Raw genomic sequence first — 16910 nt, 5'->3', positions numbered from 1 at the left:
TCTCCTGGATTCCAGACATATTCTTCTTTACCTCCATATGTAACACCAGTCCAAGTTATTCTTGGTAATCAGGACCAATCACACCACTCAGTACAGTGACACCCTTCCTGACCTGTTGATTCAAAGGCATGAGAAGCCCAAAGTTGCCAGGGGACATTCTCAGCTGCCAGTTCAGTGAAATTCATGCTGTGTTTCAAGGTGGAAGAATTCCTTCCTTCGGGACCAGGACCTCCAGGACTTAAGAGCATAGGGTTGCTGGGAAAGGAATCACAAATGCTGCAAGTGGATCACTAGGAGTAATAGTGAGTGGTGCCACTCCAGCTTCCACCCCTTGGTTCCTGGACCCATGAATTCTGCCTTTTGGAAACACAGCACCATATATTGGCTGCAGCTTTATCACATATACAGCCCCTGGGAGAGCATTACCACAGCCCCACAAGTTTTTGCCAACTAGCTGGCACCATAATTGTGTCTTTAGGAGGCTATTCCATCATTATATCAAACCAGCTGCTTCAGGATGATGAGGAACATGATAGGACCAGTGGATTCCATGGGCATGGGCCCATTGTCACACTTCATTTGCTGTGAAGTGAGTTCCTTGATCTGATGCAGTGCTATGTGGGATCCCATGCCAGTGGATAAGGCATTCTGTAATTCCATGAATGATAGCTTTGGTAAAAGCATTGCATTCAGGGAAGGCAAATCCAGAGTAGGCGTCTATTCCAGTATGAACAAAACGCTATCCTCTCCATGATGGAAGTGGTCCTATGTAATCAACCTGCCACCAGGTTGCCAGTTGATCTCCCCAAGGAATGGTCCCGTATCTTGGATTCAATGTTGGTTTCTGCTAATGGCAAACAGGGCACTCAACAGTGGCAGTGGCCAAGTCAGCCTTAGTGAGTGGAAGTCCATGTTGCTGTGCCCATTCATAACCTCCATCCCTGCCACCACATCCACTTTGTTCATGTGTCCATTGGGTGATGACAGGAGTGGAAGAGAAAAGAGGAGGACCAGTCTCCACAGCACACATCATCTTATCCACTTGATTATTAAAGTCCTCCTCTTCAGAGGTAACCCTTTGGTGAGTGTTCACATGAGACACAATTATCTTTACTTTCTTGGCCCATTCAAAGAGGTCTATCCACATACCTCTTCCCCACACCTCCTTGTCACCAATTTTCCAATCATGTTCCTTCCAATTCCCTCACCATCCAACCAAGCCATTAGCCACAGGCCATGAATCAGTATATCATTTCACATTTGGCCATTTCTCCTTCCAGGCAAACTGAACAGCCAGGTGCACTGTTCAAACTCCTGTTCAATGGGAGATTTCCCTTCACCATTGTCCTTTAGGGAGATCCCAGAAAGGGACTGTAGTGCTGCTGCTGTCCACTTATGAGTGGAACCTGCATGTCATGCAGAGCCATCCGTAAACCAAGCATGACATTTTTGGTCTTCATTTAAAATATAGTAAGGAACTCCCCAGGGGGGCCATAGGTGCAGACTGGGAGAAAGAAGGCAATGTGACAGGAGTGGAGACTGTGGTCATTTGGGCCACTTCTTCATGCAGCTTACTTGTCCCTTCAGGTCCTGCTTTGGTTCGATCTCTTATATACCGCTTCCATTTAACAACGTAGTGTTGCTGCGCACGTCCAACTTTATGATTCCATGGGTCAGACAATACCCAGTTCATGATGGGAAACTCAGGCCTCATGGTGACTTAGTGGCCCATGGTGAGACGTTCAGTCTCCACCAAGGCCCAGTAACAGGCCAACAGCTGTTTTTCAAAGGGAGAGTAGTTGTCTGCAGAGGATGGCAGGACTTTACTTCAAAATCCCAATGGTCTCCACTGTGATTCACCAATAGGAGCCTGCCAAAGACTCCACACTGCATCTCTATCTACAACTGACACCTCTAGCACCATTGGGTCAGCTGGATCATATGGCCCCAGTGGCAAAGCAGCGTGCGTGGCAGCCTGAACCTGTTGTAGAGCCTTTTCTTGTTCTGGGTCCCACTCAAAATTGGAAGTCTTCGTGTCACTTGATAAATAAGTTGAACACTCAAATGAGGGATATGTTTCCTCCAAAATGGAAGAGGCCCACTAAGCATGTCTCCTGTTTAGTTGTGGGGGGAGGTGTCAGATGCAATCGCTATTCTTCACTTTAGTGGGAATCTCTTGACATGCCACACATCACCGGAAATTTTAGTGAGGTGGAGGGTGCCTGAATTTTTATTGGGTTGATTTCCTAACCTCTTGCACACAGATGTTGTACCAATGAATCTAGAGCTGTTGATGTATCTCCTTAGTGGGTCCAATCAGCATAATGTCGTCAATATAGTGAACTATTGTGATATTTTCCTGTTCCATTGACCTTGAGTCAATATGATGGTGCTGGTGAAGAGGGTGGACAAGCTGGCTCTACCACGCAGTAGTGTGATCTCATACCCGTTGGAGAATTCAGTTCCTTTTAGTCTTGACAGTGTGGCAAATTCCACCCCACTCCTCGCACCAATTGTGTTATACAGGGTTCTCTAGAGAAACGAACCAGGACACTTAAGATTTTATATAGATAGACAAATGATAAATAGATGGGTAGGTAGGTAGATAGATAGATAGATAGATAGATAGATAGATAGATAGATGATAGATAGATTGATTGATAGATGATAGATAGATAGATAGATAGATAAACAGATGATAGATAGATAGATAGATAGATAGATAGATAGATAGATAGATAGATAGATAGATAGATAGATAGATACAGCCTGAAGTAATATAACAGCTAATTAGTCCACACAGCAGTACAGAGGTCTCAGTTCAACTCACTTCTGTGGAACAGTTAATATACTGGAAATCTTTCAACCATGAAGGCTGCTGGGTCCAAGGTCAAAGAAGCAGACAGTTGAGTTTTCCGTAGAGCAATGCAGGCAATACAGGTCTCCAACATTCAGCCAGACAACAGGATCCGGCAATCCCAAACTCAAGCATTGTATACACCAGCAGCATGGTGAAGCAGGTCTCAAAAGAACCTCAAGCTCTAGGAACACAATCCATGGTTTGGGTGTCCCAGGGGTAGTATAGCTCACAAATTGAGGTAGAGAACTAGTTAAGGCAGCCACACACTGGTCTGATTACCAGAAAGCAAGAGAGAGAGAGGTGGAGCTTGCCAAGACCTCTCTTTGCCCTTCAATCAAATTGTGACCTTATTAATCCCACATGTACTTATTGGCCAGGTTGGCACAATAAATCTTCCTATCACAGCAACCAAATCACAAAAGTTCAGCAGGTATAGAAGGGATAAATAAACTTCCCCTTGTAGGTTTACAAAAACTAACTGAAATAAATGTGTGTTAATCCCTCCATGAGCCCTAACCGCATAAAAGACCTGGGCCGGATGATGTCCACTAGGTGAGGGTTAAGAATTTGAATTCTATGTATATCCTTCACTCTTTGTGCTCTGGATATATATTGTTTGAAAATCATATTATGTGTTTATCTTTGTATGTCAATAGCCATTTTTATAAGGGACCAGTGTTTGGGCAAATGAAGTAGAGACAGGAACTCTTAAAGTGCCCATTTCAAAATTGGTAGAACAAGGACTCCAATGAGGAACAGAGAAGTCCTGAGTCCACTAGATATCACGTCACATTTCAAGAATTTCCCTCCGTAGTTGAAGGTAAGGTCTGGCATTAATGTGTCCATAAAGAATTTGAAGGTCTGCATTGTAAAGTTTGCTTTCCTGGCCTGGTACTAAGAAATAATTACATATAAATGCCATGCAACTTAGGCCAGAGGTAGTGGTCGTATTCTTGGCAGGGGGTTCGGGTGGGCAGGGGAGTGGGGGCACTATAACTAGTCTTCAAAGAATTACATAGTGTATTAGTCTAGGTACTTTGGAGAAACAAATCCACAGCAACTCATGTATAAGAGAGAGTTTTATGCAAAGAAAATGTGCATCACGAAAACATCCCAACCCAATGCTGCCCAAGCCCACAAGTCCAACATTAACCCATACCCAACACCAGTCCACAAAGTCCTTCACCTCACAAAACAGAGGCAATGATGCCGACTGCAGGAGGAAAGCTGAGTCAGTGAACGTGTAAGCATCTCAGCACTGGCAGGGGTCTCCACACGGCTGCTCCAGCACCCAGGGCTGCATCGGGATAGATCCATGTAGCTTCTCCTTGGGGATGTCTTGTAGGAAGTCAATCTTGCAAGCTGAAGCAGGGAACTGCTAAGGCAGCTGCACCCGATGCAACCATCACAAAACAAGAGACCCGAGAACTAGAAAGGCGAGGCTTCACCACCCATTTATCCCTCCGCCTTTCAACCAGCACCACATGTGATTATCGGCCAGGCTGGCACAATTAACTAACTCACATAGCTAGGAAGTCAGGTCTTTATTATTAGTTTTGGATCTACAAGGACCTAAAGAAGAAAAAAATAACAATTACTTTCTGCTTGTTTCTAACATGTAAATGTCATTTATATATTCCCAGTAACTCAAGATAAGAGCCTCAGGATTAACAATGAACCCTCAGATGTCCACCAAACATACTATCAGGCATCAAGTTCTATTCATTCTTCCTCAAAGTGTAGGGCCAGGTGAGGGGGAAGGGGGTGGACCAGGGGTCATGATGCTAATTACAAAATATCATGGGGGAATTGTGTGACCTTGGTCATTATGAGATGTCATTCAGTTGGCATGTGTTACCATGATCCCTTAGAGTCACTCCATCAGTAGGGTAAAGAAAGGATTGGAGAAGGAATGCTTAAGGTGGAGAGAATAACCAGTCAATATTTTAAAATTGGACAGGAAAATGATGACATTTATTCACAAGTGATAGAAAAGCAATTCATATTAGCTTAAGTAAGTTATAGAGTATATTAGGTGATGTCATTGCAAACTCCCTACTATCTGCTTACAAGACCTGCATATTTCTAGTAGAGGTAGATTCAAGAACCCAACTAATGACACCAGGACTTTGTGTTTCTCAACTGTTTTAATTCATTCTACATGCCATCTCCAAGTGGCAAACAGTAGGTATGAGTAGCTCCAAATTCATTCTCTCCCAGAGTATTAACTGCTAGGGTACAAAGGAACCTGGGCGTCCTACATGGAAAGCTAACATTCTACCACTGAAGCACAACACCACTGCCCTGATGAACCAGTTCCCTTCAAGCTCATTCCAAATCATGTTATGTTTATGGAGTTTCCAAAATCCTAACCATCTACTTTCTATTAGAAATAGAAGGTCAGACCTTTCCTCTGAAGCACCTCTGGTGGATTCAAACCACCCACCTTTCATTTATCAGCTGAATGCATCAACTGCCTATAACACCCAAGGACTTAGAACTTATTTCTCTGGCACCATTTATTAACGCTGGGAGAGTTACCAGTCCTACTTGGGTCATTGTGTTAGGCCAGGTTGACTAGAGATACAAATCCAGAGACACTCATAAAAGTATAAGAAAGAGTTTATATCAAAGAATATTTGTATATCAAGAAAACATCCCAGTCTAGTAGGGATCAAGTCCGTAAGTCCAATATTAGTCCATAAGCCTGATACTAGTCCATAAATCCCTCTTCAGACTCATGTAATCACATGCAATGAAGCAGAATGCAGGAAGACCACAGGCTGGTGGGTACAAAGTCTTGTAGATCCAATAGCGATGCCACATCACAAGGCTGGTGCAGGTCTCAACATGGCTCATCAACAAGAAGGTGAAGGCAAAGAGAGGTACCATTGGGCTGTGACCTGCCTGATAGTCTAGACTCCACCCCTACACTTGTATATATCAAGTTGACATGAAATTATTTAACTACCACAGTCATGTTCCCAAGCCGTAACTAACCATTCTGTATGGGAGGGGAGCCTGGGTTATAAGCCACCTCCATGGCAGGAGGTTGTCCCAGTAATGTACATATTCACAAGACCAAATTAAGTAGGAAAGGAGTTTCTCAAACTGATGTGAGGAATTAAAAAGAAGAAACGAAATCTGTGAACAAAGGCTTTAGTTACCACTGAAATCACTCCCTCAGCAAGATAAAGAAAGGATTGGAGAAGAAACACTTAGGTAGAGAGAAAAATCAGTAGACTGTTGAAAAGTTACGGTCAACTGGAGGGTAGAAGGGGAACCCTATAACAAATGCCAGCCTAGTATCAATGAGCTCCCTTATCACCCAGACCTTGGTTTCTAAATACCAATTCCCAATAAAATGAAATCAGATTCCTTAGAGAAATGGCTGGTTCCAGATCTGGGACAGGAAAAATACCAAATGAATCATTGCCTCTATTTGGTATTTAATGTACTATTTTTTTTTAACTTTTCTTTGGGTTTTGAAAGAGTTTGAAAATACAAAGCTGCAAGTAATCATAGTTTTTGTTTGTTCTTAAGGAACACATGTTCCATCTTGAAAGTGCTCTCCCACTGACCAAATTTAGAGCAACTTGAGCATCAATAAGAGTAAGATTTCATAGCCACTTAATAAGTTAAAATCTGTGAAATAATAATATAAAAGAGATGGAAATGGAAAGCTAAATTGCCATAATTGGAAGTAAAAAAATCAATAATTAAAAGGAAAGCACTCAGCGTTTATCCTGTCTCTCAAAACAAATCTGAAGTTCATCGGTTCATCGGAGCTAGTTCTTCTTTAAAGAATAACACCAATTCAGAGTTGTTAAATGCTATTGGTCCAGAAGCCCTTATTCCCTGTGTGTCATGTGGACCACAAGGTACACCACTCTGTAAGTGCAGCCAAATGTATTCTTGTCAGGAAATGAGCTTGACACGGTGCTTGTGGGAGTTACATGACCTGTTGCCATCTTGAGACCAGGAAGAGTGAAAGGGTGGAGTTTAGCCTGCCACTCAGGTTGCAGTTGGATGCCGTCATTTAGAGGTGCTGAGGAGATAAACAACTCCGTGGAGACAGGACAGACAGATTCCCTGTGAGACATTCCTGCTAACAAGACACATGGAGCTACACTGATGGAACCAGAGCCCTAGAGCTGGAGGAGCCACCTGGAAACCCTGCCAGCACTGAGATGCTTCCACTGTCACTGGCTCCACAAGACTTTCTGCCCACTGGCCTGTGATCATCCTGCATTCGGCATCATTGCGTGTGCTTCATGAGTCTGAAGAGGTATATATAGATTGGTATCAGATTTATGGACTAAAATCAGATTTATGAACTTGATCTGGACTGGGCTGTGATGTTTTCTCAATATACAATTGTTCTTTTATATAAACCTCTTTTTTATCATTTTATTAGGGGCTCATACAACTATTATCATAATGCATACATACATCAATTGTGTAAAATTCATTTGTACATTCATTGTACAAATCATTCTCAAAACATTTGCTCTCCACTTAAACCCCTGGCATCAATAAAGCTCTTTTTATACACATATAAGTGTCTATGAATTTGTTTCTCTAAACAACCCTAAAACTGTGGTCATTGAGGTCAATGCCAGCCCCAAGTTTCACAGGTGGAAGAGTGGGTGTATGTGTTAGTCTGGGTACTTTAAAGAAACAAATCCACAGAAACTCATGTATAAGACAGAGTTTTATATAAAGGTCAAGTGTGCATCAAGAAAACATGCCAACTCAGTGCAGCCCAAGACCACAAGTCCAACATTAACCCATATATCCAACACCAATCCACAAACTCCTCCTACATCTCACAAAACACACACTATGATGCTGAGTGCAGGAGGAAAGCTGAGTCAGTGAATGTGTAATCATTTCAGCACTGGCATGGGTCTCCACATGGCTGCTTCAGCACCCAGGGTAACATTGGGATAGGTCCATGTGGCTTCTCCTCAGGGATGTCTTGCAGGAAGTGAGCCTTGTCAGCTAAAGCAGGGAACTGGCTAAGGCACCTGCACCCTGGTCCGACCATCAGAAAACAAGACACCCGAGAACTATAAAGGCCAGGCTCACCGAGCCATTTATCCCTCCGCCCTTCAATTAGCCCCACATGTGTTTATTGGCCAGGTTGGCACAATAAACTAACTCTGTGTCACTGTGGAAGTCCCAACAGACAACCTGGACTTCAGTGGACTTCCTCCACTTCCTTTAGGAATCCATCAGATACCTGCTTCACCACCTTCCTGGTTGGCAGTTTTCTCCACATAGCAGATCAGATCCATAACCCACACATCAGGAGTGGGGTCACCGGAAGGTCTTGCCAGTGAGCTTCCCATTCAGCTCTTAGGTGGCTTTAGTGGCTCCAGTAGGTTTAGGGATGATGTCCTGGGCAGACCTGAAAGCTTTGCCCCTCTCACAGTCTTCTGGGTGGCAATGATGGCATGGACAGTGCCTCTGAGTCCCTCCATAATAACAAAGGTGTCACAGTGACCTTGACTGAAGGGGTGTCCATGCAGTTGGTGGTGCAAAAGCATTGCTGACCACCTTGAGGGAGTTGCCGTACTTCTCCCAATTCATGCACTTGCCAACCATGGGCATCTCATCATGAGGGGCAGCGATGATCACCCTTTTGTCATCCTCCTTCAAGGGAACCGCAACCTCTCTGGTTGGAAAGGCAGCAGTGGACTCTGCTGCATATACAGCATCAGCTTTACCCCCACTTGATGCTGGCAGCTCTGGAAGATAGAGGTGGGTATCCCATTGATGACAGCCTTTCGTTCTCAGACTTGATGGTGCCATTGAACTTGCCATGGAACATGTGGACCATGTAGTTGGGATCAATGGAGGGTCACAGTCACTTTGTCAGAGTTAGAAGCAGCCATGGTGAACTGGCACCCAAATCAGTTGACTTTGGATATCAGGGATGGAGCTGTCTGTCCCACGAGAGGACTTGAGGGCCATTTGTTTGTTTTAAACAGCCCATATTTTGGGTCTCTTGCAGCAAGAGAATAGCTCTAGTTCATGCAAAACAGTCCTGTAGGGGGGAGGTGAAACACTTTACTTGTTGTGGGCTCAAACCCACAACCCTGGGACTTAAAACTCCATGCTCTACCAATTAAGCTATCCAAAGACCTAATAGTTATATGTAGTACTGACCTTGATCACATCTCTATAAATGAAATTATTTTGTGAAAATCCAACCCAAGACTTCTCACATCCTAGGCAAGAACCATATCTCTAGACCAGTGGTTCTCAACCTTCCTAATGCCACCACCCTTTAATACAGTTCCTCATGTTGTGATGACCCCCAAACATAAAATTATTTTCATTGCTACTTCATCCCTGTCATTTTGTTAGTGTATGAATCGGGCGACCCCTATGAAAGGGGCGTTTGACCCCCAAAAGTGTCACAACTTACAGGTTGAGAACTGCTGTCCTAGAGCAACCAGCCACACCAACTGTTGCTTTCTGTCGCCCCTTCTGGATCAAAGGAATCCACGAAACACTCTGCCATAGGTCAATTCTGACTCCTAGCGACCCTCGAGGATTGTGTAGGACTCTCCGCCTGGAGCAAAAAGCCTCTTTTCTCTCTCAGAGTGACTGGTGAGTTCGAACTGCTGCCCTGGCGATACCCACGGAACTCTCTATGCCAACAGAGTTCCACGTGTAAAATATAGCGCCCAACGTGGGGCTCGAACCCACGACCCTGAGATTAAGAGTCTCATGCTCTACCGACTGAGCTAGCCGGGCACATGAATGTGCTGAAGGCATGTATTCACTGGTGCTGTCACTTGAGGTTGACATCTCAACACCCAGCCGCCAGGCCACCCGTTGTCCCTACTACGGAGGAGTCCGGACTGGAACTGGCTTGTTCTGCCTCCAGATCAGGCCCTCCTTCCTCCAGCTCCGTTGTCACACATATCGTTGCAGCTGGCAGTGGGCAAAGCGTGCTTCGGGCGGCTTTCAATACAAAGACATGCGATGTAACAACGATGAAAAATACAACTTTCCTCTAGTTCCTAAATGTTTCCTCCCCGCTCCCACTACCATGACTCAAATTCGACCTTGCAAGTCTGGCTAGACCAGAGGATATACACTGGTACAGATAGGAACTGGAAACACAGGGAATCCAGGGTGGATGATCCCTTCAGGACCAGTGGTGTGAGTGGCGAAACAGGGAGGGTAGAGGGAGAGTGGGTAGGAAAGAGGGAACCGATTACAAGGAACTATATGTGACCTCCTCCCTGGGGGACGGGCAACAGAAAAGTGGGTGAAGGGAGACGTCGGAGAGGGCAAGATATGACAAAATACCAATTTATAAACTATCAAGGGCTCATGAGGAAGGGGAGAGTGGGGAGGGAGGGGAAAAATGAGGACCTGATGCCGGGGGTTTAAGTGGAGAGGAAATGTTTCGAGAATGATGAGGGCAATGAATGTACAGATGCACTTTACACAATTGATGTGTGTATGGATTGTGATAAGAGTTGTATGAGCCCCTAATAAAATGATTTTTTAAAAATACAAAGACAATTCGAGAGACATCAACTGTCCTAAGGGCAACTCGCATCCCGAACCCCACGGAGCCCACGGTGTCCCGGGCTCAGCTCTGTCCCTTGCCGCCGACCACACCCCACGCCTGCTAGCGCCGGTTGTTCTTCTCCAGCCCCAGGGCTGGCAGGGGTCTCCCTGTCCCGGCTTCATATGGCCCCAGGGTCTGGGACCTATCCTGCTGTCGCAGGGACTTAACTGGCTCTCGGAGCATGAAGGCATGGTGGTGAACGATGCTCAGATATCACAGAGGACACCCCTCCCCTCCCCACCCTACCACCCACCACCACCACCAAGCCCTTGCTACCCACTGGTAGACAGGGGTCCGTGTCAGGGGTCTCTGGGTCCGTTTAGACTCCGGAAGGCGGTCCGGGGCCCACGCACAGCAGAAGGGCAGGTTAGCGTGGAGACGCCCCTCCAGGTGGGCTCTGAAATGCAGCATCCTGGTTATAGGGCAGCCTTGTGTACCCGCAGCCCTGTTGCCTTCCCTAACCAAGGTAGGGGTGGCTAGTGGCCCCATGCGGGTCCCAAAAGGGAGGAGACACGAAAGGAAGGGCAGACTAGAGAAAGGCCCTTCCCAGCCCCTAATCCATAAACTCTGCCCTTCTGGGTTCAAGACTGAGATCGGAACGGCTCCCAGATGGTGAGGAGTCTGATTAGGCCGCATGAGTCCTATTGAACCAGAAAAATTTTTTTAAGAACTCACTGCCATCTAGTCGATTCCGACTCTTAGGGACCCTGTAGGGCAGAATAGAATTGTCCCTGCGACTTTCCGAGACTGTTACTCTTACTGGAAGTAATGAACCTCAACCTTCTCCCACGGAGCCCCTGCTGATTTCAAACTGCCGCGGGACACATAACCACTACGCCACTGAACTAGAAAGGATTCCTTTTCTCTCCCTCCGCGTTCGAGCCCCTAAGGACAAAAACAGCACCTCACCCAGGGGATAGGCCGCTCTGGCGACAGCAGCCCAATTAGATTTTTTTTTTCAAATTAAATTTTTTATTCCAAATTAGATTTTTTTATACATATAAACCGTTTAATTGAAGACTCTTACAACTCTTATAACAATCCATACAACAATTGTATCAAGCACATTTGTACTTATGTTACCATCATCATTTTCAAAACATTTTCTTTCTACTTGAGCCCTTGATATCAGCTCTTCTTTTTGCCCCTCCCTCCCCCAATTAGATTTTTAAAGGGTCAGTATCAGCTTTTTCTTTGTTATTGTTTTTACTAATATCTTATAGTAACATACGATGTTAATATATATCATATCATTCCATAGTTCAATCACGTCAATTGCTACCACAGTTCCCAAACATTCTTTTTCTACATGGACTCGGTGCCATGTCTTCCTCTCACCCTTCCTCCTCCATCACTGACCCCTCCCTCCCCGAAACCCTTGCTCATCAATCTGGGTTTCATATAACAAGAAACGGAAAAACATAGCACGCAACTGCAAGAGGGTGACTTCCAATGACATGACAGTCAGCTTTTTAAACCAAAAGGGCTTGAAGCTTTTTGTTTGGCTATATTCAATCTTCATTTATTATTGTGTTCATTTCTTTTCTTTCTTCCTTTCTTTCTTTCTTTTTTTGTTTTTTTTTTAGTATATTCAACCACCTCATATTCTTTTTTTTTTTTATCATTTTATTGGGGGCTCGTACAACGCTTATGACAATCCACACATACATCCATTGTGTCAAGCACATCTGTATATCTGGTGCCATCATTTTCAAAACATTTGCTTTCTACTTGAGGCCTTGGTATCAGCTCCTCATTTTGTGTGCGCTCATTTCTTTTTTAAATATTTAATTGTGTTGCTGCCTCAATTTAAGTAACCCCTTCAGCACGTTCTCAGTGGCTTTGGCCTGCACTGCATCGTGTCCCGAAATCCCTGATCTTCGTCTAGCTCCTGTGTCTGCTCAGGTTGGGCGTTTCCGTCCGTCTAGACGCCCTGCCTGCTTGCCTACTCACCTTTGCTTGAAAGTCAAGGTGGACTGTCTGGTCTCATCCAAAACCAGAAACTCGCTGCCACCGAGTCGATGCCAATTCGGAGCGACCCAAGAGGACAGGATAGAACTGCCTGTGTGAGTTTCCAAGACTGTAACTCTTCACCAGAGTAGAAAGCCGGGTCTTTCTCCCGCGGAGCTGCTGGCTTCAAACTGCTGACCTTGCGGATTTTTAAAGGAGCTCTGACCCTCCAAAAACACACTTTTTGTTTTGGTTAATCACTTTGTTACGTCACTGTCGAGTTTGAAGAATTAGATATCCTTCAGAGCAGGAGAAGGGTTGGATGGACCATTTGGAGGGTTAAAAAGGGGTCGTCTGGGATTTGAACCCTGGACCTCTTGCACCCAAAGCGAGAATCATACCCCTAGACCAACGAGCCACTTGTAGAGCATCCTTAGATTGATCCTCGGGACCTACTGTACTTGGAGCTGGCTGGAGGCAACGCCGGAAGGACTAGACTTGAAATCTAACATCCGGGAGGATCTACGATGCCTGAGCCCCGCACAAAGTGGAAGCAGTCCTTGCTCCCCAGCCCCGGCCCGCCCCCTCCACTGCGCCCTGGAACAATCTCACGCCGGCCCAGGAAGGCAGACTGCGGGCTGCGTCTTTGCGCCTCGGCGCCACGTAGACCGGCCCTTGGGTCACTTTATAGGCATTGGTCGCAACCGCAAGCGCGCTGGGGTTACAACTGGAAGAAGTCCCAGCTCAGCCTGGAGACGAACCTCGAGACACTCGGGCGACTCAGGACCGGGGACTGAAATCCCTAGGACCCTGCCAGCTCGGAAAGGCCTCTCTCACCTTGTGACCGGTCCCTCCACCTTCTCTGAGCCCAAAGACCCCGCCTTCCCCACCCTCACCCAACCCTCTCTATCAGCAAGGCCAAAATCGAAACGCTAGCTGCCCCTGAACCCACAGAGCTGAGGTTCCCTAGGCGTGAGGCGGGCGGGCAACACCACCTCGAGCGTGCAGGGCAGGTCCGGCAACCGGAGCCACAGCCTTGTCGGAAGTGAGTCAATCCATCAACTGTCCCAGTGCCAAGAGCGGGTCGCTGATGCCCTCCCCACTCTTGGCGCCTAGTTCACACCGCTGCTCCTGCCACCAAGTCTTGGGGAGGGCTGCAGATGGGGTCCGCGGGGCCCGGAGTCCAGACATTAGGGTTGGAGTTAAGTGAAAGGCGCATTCTACCTTCCTGTCCTTCTGCGTTGCCAAGAGCGATCCGATCGCAAAGAATCAAGCGGGTGCGGATGGGCTGGTCCCTACACACACACACACACACACACACACACACACACACCTGCCAACTCAGGTGAACAGCTGGTCCCGCGATCTCCAGACGGTCTCACCACCACCACCCCCTTGGGAGTTGCTTTACTGAGCTCCTTTGCTGACATCAGATGGATCTTGGTTCAAAGCAGAAAATACCAGAAAGATGCTTATTTGTGTTTTATTGACTACCCAAAGGCATTTGACTGTGTGGACTATAATAAACTATGGATGGCCTGTAGAAGAATGGGAATTCCAGAAAGCTTCATTGTGCTTATGCAGAATGTGTACATAGATCAAGTACCAGTTGTGTGAACAGATCAAGGGAATCCTGCATCGTTGAAAATCAGGAAAGGTGTGTGTCGGGGTCGTATCCTCTCACCATAGTTATTCAAACTGTATGCTGAGCAAATAATCAGAGAAGCTGGAGTATACGCAGGAAAAATCAGCACCAAGATTGGAGCAAAGTTTATTAACAACCTGTGACATGCAAATGACACAACCTTGCTTGTTGAAAGTGAGGAGGAATTGAAGCATGCACTTGTTGATGAAGATCAAGAATTTCAGCCTTCAGTATGGATTACAACTTAATGTAAAGAAGACCAAAATTCTCACAACTGAACCAATAGGTAACATCATGATAATCAGAAAAGATTGACGTTGTTAATTACTTCATCTTGCTGGGATCCATAATCAATTCTCATGGAAGCCGCAGTCAAAAGATTAAAGAAGCATTGCATTGATCGTATCTGCTCCCTGAGACCTCTTTAAAGTGTTGAAAAGCAAGGAGGTTACTTTGAGGACTGAGGTAACTTTGTGAGCCCTGACTCAAGCTTTGATATATTCAATTATCCAATATGCATGTGAAAGTTGAACATTGAATAAGGAAGACCAAAGAAGAATCTATGTATTTCAATTATGGTGCTGGAGAAGAATATTGAAAGTACTGTGGACTGCCAAAAAGAATACACAAATCCATCTTGGGGGAGGTACAGTCAGAATGCCCCTTAGGGGCAAGAATGGTGAGACATCTCTCATGCACGTTGGACATGTGCTAAACTGAGGGACTGGATGAAAATGTATTGTAGCTAAATCCTCTAGGATCTCATATTTACGGGTCTGCAAAGCCAACTCCAGTGGGAGAAGACCTTCACAGTTATGAGATATGAATAAATCTTAATACACAGTCTCATGACTGGACACAGTCCCTCCAATACCCTCCCCCCACAAAGGAACTGTCATAAAGGGGCTACCATAAAAGATGTCTCATACCTGTGTCTGTCAACTCACTATACCTGAAGGTTTTCTGTAGATAAGAGCAATCAGGATCCATAGCCAATGCACCATAAAATATAGCAAACTCTGTTTTGACATCTCTTGCTGATCAGAGATTACTCCCTCTGGGGAGGGCTCAGGGGCCTTTGAGGACAACTAGCACTAGGTCAATGGTGACCTGGTTGTTTATTAAGTTTGTTTATTGCTCATTTATTATGTTACCCGCTGATATTACCTGTTGATTATGTTAGCTGTGTATGTGCATCCCTTTGAAAGATCTGCAAGCCCCATGATATAGACCCATTGAAAAACGCATTCACTTCCTCGGTCCTGACGTGGGACGAGGAGCCCCTGTGCCCTGATATCTGTCAGTCTGTCTCTATCATTTTCGATCATCACAAAGTCGCTCCTGAGGACCTGTTCAAGGGTTGGGGACCCCCTCCACCCCAACAATGACCAGCCCCATGAGAAGGACAGCATGCTTGGTTAAAATAAAGGGGCATCAAAAAGTAGGAAAACCCTCAAGGAGATGGATGGACACAGTGGCTGCAACAGTGGGCTCAGCATAAGAGCCATTGTGAGGATGCCGCAGGGTCCTGCAGTAGTGTTTCCTTCTGCTGTACACACCGTCACTGTGAGCCAGAGCTGACTCTATGGCACCTAGCAATCACAACAGCAATAAAGATTTGCAGCCCTAGAAACTTTCCAGGGGAGTCCTATCCTAGTCCTATCCTAACCCACTATCCTAGAGGGTTGCCAGGAGTACAGAATTCACTCGATGGTAGTGAATTTGGGTTTAGGTTTGGGTTTAGTAACTGAGTTTGTCCTGACCTAGGAGGCTACTCACTGTGCTGCTAACCGCAGGGTGTGCAGTTTCAAGCCACCATTTGCTTCATGGGAGAAAAATGTGGCTTTCTCCCCACCCCACCCCCACCCCCAGTAGAACTGTACAGCCTAGGAAACCCACAAGGGCAGTAGTTCTGTCTATAGGGTCATTTTGAGTCAGCATAAATGAGGTGGCCCTGTATTTGGAGATATTTTGTTTCAGTGAGACATGTTCACCTTTTCCAAGGAAGGAGACCCAGAAGATGACCGCTTCCAGCTGCCACAACTGTTGGGGGACCCCAGGGTCCAAAGCCCCTGATACCTGAGTCTAGGGCACCTGTCCGGTGAAGAGGCCAGCCCATAGCCCATAACCCTGTGCTGGGATCCTGGGCCCCAAAGGTCATTTAAAATAAACAAATGACCAGGTTCCGGAGGGCCACGTGCCTCATTGGGACCAGCCCTACTTTTACTTGCTGTCTCATTGTAGCCGAAAGAGAGAGAGCCAGGCTACTGGTCTTCCTTCACGGTCCTAGGAAATTCGCCTCTGAGTCGCTGGGAGAAGAGGAGGCCGAAGGTCAGGAAGGTCAGGTTTCAGAGGGCGTGGGACCACTCCATCCTCACCCACTCGATTCTTGGGGATCACGATCAGACCATGTGAGCTGAACCTGATTCTGACCCCTAACTCCTGGACCCCTGGAGGGGCAGGCAGTGTCCGCAGCCCTCCCCTGGACCTGGGTAGCTGGAACAGCAGTCTCAACTTGGCATCGGGTGTAGGAAGGGCATCACTGACGGGCCCCTGGTACTGGGACCTTTGATGGCTTCACCCACTTCCTCTGGGTCGCAGCTCTGGTGGCCAGGCTATCCCTGCGTGCCGGAGGGCATGGCTGGCGCTGCTCGCCTGGCTCACCCCTAGGGCCCAGGCCTCCTAACCTCGGTCTCCTGTGTTCGAGCTCCAAGTGGGGGGCTCGTGTCTTGTTTTCGGCCTTACTGGACAGAAAGTCGGGGCAGCCAGGCTCAGAGACGCGGGAGGGGCTGGGAAAGCCAAGGGACTAGTCCGGGTTGGGTTGTGTCCACAGCACGCTCTTGGCTTCGCGAATGTCC

The 16910-nt window shown here is 46.5% G+C and overlaps 1 non-coding gene across 1 annotated transcript; it reads right to left on the bottom strand.

Moving 5' to 3' along the window:
* Positions 1-9555: 9555 nt before the first annotated feature.
* Positions 9556-9628, bottom strand: TRNAK-CUU. Its single transcript has one exon. It is a non-coding gene; the product is annotated as a tRNA-Lys (tRNA).
* Positions 9629-16910: the final 7282 nt, after the last annotated feature.

Source organism: Echinops telfairi, unplaced genomic scaffold, assembly GCF_000313985.2.
Source record: "Echinops telfairi isolate 266 unplaced genomic scaffold, ASM31398v2 ScPeMD7_5;HRSCAF=22, whole genome shotgun sequence".
Classification (NCBI taxonomy): Eukaryota; Metazoa; Chordata; class Mammalia; order Afrosoricida; family Tenrecidae; genus Echinops; species Echinops telfairi.
The sequence above is the reverse complement of the archived record's forward strand: the minus strand, read 5'-3'. Positions and strand labels throughout refer to the sequence as shown.